This window comes from Frankliniella occidentalis, unplaced genomic scaffold (assembly GCF_000697945.3).
Source record: "Frankliniella occidentalis isolate FOCC.00 unplaced genomic scaffold, Focc_3.1 Scaffold15, whole genome shotgun sequence".
In the NCBI taxonomy this organism is placed as follows: Eukaryota; Metazoa; Arthropoda; class Insecta; order Thysanoptera; family Thripidae; genus Frankliniella; species Frankliniella occidentalis.
This window is the reverse complement of record NW_026267145.1, coordinates 2,321,830-2,326,827: the sequence shown is the minus strand read 5'-3', so window position 1 is coordinate 2,326,827 and position 4,998 is coordinate 2,321,830. Positions and strand designations below refer to the sequence as shown.

Here is a 4,998-nt window from a genome sequence, read left to right as displayed (position 1 = left end):
GGCCCGCCTCACACAGTGTAACGTACACGTTTACCGAACGGGGCCGCCGGCCATGGTAGGCATCCCGCCTCACACAGTATTAAGGTACGAGTGCGTACCTTAATGCGTTCCTTACCACCCGTACCCCAAAATTAAGGTACGAGAATGGCTGTCTCTGTACCTTATTGGCCCTCTGTACGGTAATTCTAGCGGTTAAGGTACGCACGACGTCATCCGTACCTTAAAATACCCCACCTTGTACCTTAAGCATTTACGGTGTGTGCCCGAAATGAAACGTACCACGAAACCACAACGTTCACGCAAAACATTCATGCGTCCATTTTTGTCCCCTAATTTTGTATCGCGTCATCTCGCCGTGTGTCTATAGCTCTCTTGGCAAATTATTGTTTCCACCTCCAACAAATAAGTATTTGGTTTGGTTATTATTTCAAAATTTCAAACTAAAACTCTAGTTATGCGGGGTAGGTCAGGACCTTTTCGCGCCTTCACTGGTAAACCAAGTGTTTAATTTTGCACGTCAATTGGTGTTTAAGTTCAAGTGTGCATTATCTCGACACGTTGTGTTGTCCTACCAGATTAAACGTCAATTGGTGTTTAAACTTTCACACACTCGAAAAGTATAGCAGCTGCACACCATATGGTTCCTATAGAACTGTGTGTGTCCAAGTGTGCAGAATTTAAACGTTTACAAAACGTTTAAAATGTGCACACCACGCCAGTGTGCAACATGAGTAAACACCATGTAATGTTGAACGTCATAACTTGCACACGTTGGTGTGCAAATTGTGCACACTTGTTTTACCATAGTATTTTCGCGTTCAAAGTGGTTGGTCGTCAAAACTAAGTTTGCAGCTTGTTGTCAAACTGCGAACTGGTGCGGCGCAGTAAGACGAGAAAGTGACGCGCGCAGTGCCGGGCGCACGCACAGGACGAGCAGCGCGAGTGAAAGCCTGCAGCCAATCGGAGATGTGTTATTGTTGTTGGTGATTGTTCCCAACGAGACGCGGCCGCGCACGGCGCATGCGCACGCCCACGTCCCACCTGTCAGCGTGCGTGCGTGCGCGCGCGCGGGCGGGACGCACGGCCCTCACGTGACCCGGCCGAGTCGGTGGCGCCAAAACGGAACGTACGCCATGAAAGCTGCTCGCGGTGGTGTGTCGCGTACAGCGGTATAACGAGAGACCCATAACCGACATAACCGTGTCAAAACGGAACCCCCGCTCCTTTGTTTTATTTTTCTTGTGTGATATGTCGTGGTTTTGTGCTAAAATGCCTTAAAATCGATGCTTTTTAAACGTCAAGGTACGTTAATACGTATTACGTATTCTTGAAAAAGAGCGTCCGCCTAATTACCGGTTCTATACCGTTTAAAATGATTGTGGAGTTATTAACAAATAGGGGGGGGGGCTGGGCCTGCTCCTGCTCCTTACCTCGATGTTTGTTTGTTTGGTGGGAGTGGATCACCGAGTGTATAATAATTTATATGGGCCCTTGCAGTGACAAGTGTATGTACATTCTATTTCAATAAAAAAATACTTCGTTCTTAGCAATGTGAGGCGACGTTGTACATATGTTGGTGTTTTGTGGTGTATCCGCTCCAGCGCTTTTCTCTTAAAATTGCGCGCGCCTGTTTGGCGTTTCGCCCCTGGGCTTGGTGCGGGGCCTTGCGCCATGTGATAACAACGTGGATTTGTTGTTCAAGATTTGAGCGGAGGTGAGGTTGGGCAACTGCCCTGGCACCTCCACGGCCAGACCCACTGGAGCCTCAGGCCGTACTCTGGCAAAACGAGTCTAGAGTTTAAACAAGAAACATGGTTCTTGCAGCACACTCGACACATGTGGAACTGCGTGCGTTCTTTTCCAATAACTGCAAACCCTTGAGTGAGATTCCGTGCTCGAGCACCTCGCGTAATCAAAGCGCGGACGTTTGCTTCAACTTCAACTACTTTGAGACGTATTCGTGGAGTGCTCGCTCTCGAGGTCCCTCTTTAAAAGTAGGAATTTGGCGAGGAACCTCAATTATGACTCAGGGAGAAGAAAATGTCTGTCGCTGGAGAGCGAAGATAATTCCATTCATTCAACTCACTCTCTATGGGCAATGACCAGGTGCGGTGTGCAAACAATTTTTGGCGCAGGGACGTAGGAAAAATGTAAAGTTTGCAAAAACAAGTGGAAACATTTATAAAAATAGGTTTTCTTTAGGACGTTAGTTTTAAAACGTTAGTTTTTAAATGTTACTTTAATATCTGTAGTCTTTACATGTACATCCTCTGTCGGAACTGACTTGAGGGTGGGATCCGGCATTTCTTGTTCCTTTCGATGAAGTTTTAATAATCTGCACCTTATTCCTCGTGAGGAGCAAGAGCCGGCGCGGGGGCCGTCGAGTTTCGCAAAGTCTCTTCTCCCCCGTGCCGTGCCGTCGCAGGCTGGCTCCATTCATCGGTGCATTCCCTCACACGCGAGCGCCTCGGCTCGGACCGACCGGCTGCGGCGCAAAACTGCCAACCTGACAGTTCAGCCGTGGCGCCGCCGCCGCGCAAGGTGAAACTTGGCGCTGATATTTGAGCGGGCTGTTTCAAAGATCTTAAACAGCCACAGCTCCTCGCGCGTTTGGCGTCGTGGGAGAGTTATTTCAGTGTCTTTGTAATGGTACTTAAGGACTCCCCAACCCCAATAGTAAGGTGGTACGTTCTACGTACAAATCAATGTACTCGCCTGAAAATGTCATTCCCGTACCCGCGTTTCTCGAGTAGAGAGGAAAAAGCTCTCGACGGGCATCGGGCAGCCTGCAGGGCAGAGGAGGGTGCACGCCCGCTGGCGCAGGCCAGGCCAGCAGGCCGCTGCCATTCAGTCTTGCACGTCACGCTACGTCACGTCGTGTCACGCTGTGTCACGCTGTGTCACGCCGCCCGCTGACCTACTTGCCGTGTGGGCGTAGCGCTGCCCGGAGCAGGGCGCCCTGGGCCCCGCCGCCCCCGGCCCGGCCCCACCTGCTGCGGACATCTCTGCTCTCTGCGTGTTGCTCGCTCCTCCCTCCGCCGGCATCGTGTTAATCACCCTCAACGCGCAAGAAGTAGAGAGGGGCACTCTTGTATCTGTGTTGTTACGCTTAGTGTTGTCGAATACTATTGTGTGTTTCATTAAAAATCTGGAGGTGTACAAAGTTAAACCCGCATCGTTGAGGGATGGAAGACTATCGCTGCTTCACGATATGTTGTAATTTTCCCTGAAAGCGCCGGGAGCTTTAGAGCGACAGTTGCGCGCGTGGTTCGAACGCCGCACTCTGCCAGCACGTGTGTCCGCCGCGATGCGATCTCCCGGTGAAATGTGGTGGATGCCGTGCTTTCCTGTCCCATCCAGCTGCACTAGTCAGCACAGCTTTCTAGCAATGCTCTCCCCCCCCCCTCCTTTTCCCCGGTACTGTTGCGTTTAGAACGTTTCTTTGATTTCTTCTCCGTTTTGAATGACTTGGCGCGTAGCTTCCTCAGTGCAGCCGCGACTGAGGCCGATGAGCGCTGCGCCCTGCAGATAGCACCAGGAGAACATGTTGCATGAACTGTCGTGCCAGTCGAGGGGGAAATCACTTGTACTAACAACGTTACCGAGCATACCTATGGTACGCATCATTCATCCAGAATAATTGATCTAGAAAGCAGACGATACAAATTTAAGAAGAGGGCTGATGTCCATGTCCAACTCGATTATATTTAGAAACGTGTGGCTTGTATGGAAACAAAGGTGTTATACAAGACCATTCAAATGTGTTGTTGCAGTAGTACCTTTTGAAAGGCTTTAAAACTGCCGAAAATAGCGTACCATCTGAAGGTGTACTGACGTATTTACCAGTACACTCTCCTGATTCCCCGCGCCCTGACGCGGCCTTGCAAGCCTTGCCGTGCGGAGCGGGGTCGGTGTATTGGATCCGCCACTCTCGCCGCTGCCCAGGCCGGGGCCGGGGCCGGGTCCCTGACAATTAACCAACGGACCAAATGCACTGATAGGGCGCTCGTGTTGTGCAATGGACCCAGACATGAAAAGTGACGAATCAGCCGCGGAGCTGCGCCTAAGCTGCGCCTGAGCTGCGCTTGCGGAGTGCAGCCGCACGACTTGATCTTGTCGACCCGCCTTGCGCGCCTTGCACTCGCTGACCCGGTTTATGCGGCGGCCCGATGGTGTGGTGCGGTAGGCACTGGCCTCCGTTCTGGATACGCAAGTTTGTTAATGTCGCACTCTTGTAGGTATGTGGATGCCCATTCGTAAACTTGGGGTAATGGAGGTGTGATTTTGTATTTTATTTTGACACACTTGTGCCTCCATGTGTCCAAATGTCTTTCACACACCTATTGGTGTTCGACATTCAGACGCTTGGGTGCTTCGGCTTCCAGTGTGGGCTCAGGTTTAGGTCAACTAAGAATTTTTTTCTTGACTTTTTAAAATTTTCCAAAATCACCAAGGCCATTATAAGACACGTTTCGTAGAAGGATGTTTTTTTTTAAAGGGCGTACTTCTATTTAAATAATAATAAATCGAATCGGTGGCTGTAATATTATTGTTATGATTGGGGGTCGGGGAAGAGAGGGGGTCGGCTCGGAACCTGATTCAATTACGCGAGAGTCCGATTAGGACCACTCTGACCGGCCGCCACCCACACTTGGTTGGCTTTGAGATTGGCTTGAGAGCTCGCCCTGGCGCGCCACGCCTCGTGACTCAGGATTCAGCGTTTGCACGTAGACGCCCAAAAATGCACACCCTGCTTCGCACCGACATTATTTATTTGGTAGTTCGCTACAAACCCAAAAGTGTACCTTCGCAAAAAAGAGTGTGCGTGAAAGCTTACACATGATATGGGTACACTGCAAACAAAAGTGCGTTCATGCACCTGTCATGAAAAAGAATTTGCGATCAAACCTAAATTTGAATTTTGGTTCATTTCTTGATTTTCTCTTGGCATTTTCTTTTCATCGTGGAGCTCCGGCTGTGAAATGCACCCTACAAAAT

At 50.1% G+C, this 4,998-nt stretch overlaps 1 protein-coding gene across 9 annotated transcripts in view; it reads left to right on the top strand.

Annotated features, from left to right (window-relative positions):
• The window catches only part of LOC113204576 (uncharacterized), a 138,480-nt gene that overhangs the window by 102,907 nt on the left and 30,575 nt on the right, over nt 1-4,998 (top strand). The window lies entirely within an intron of this gene.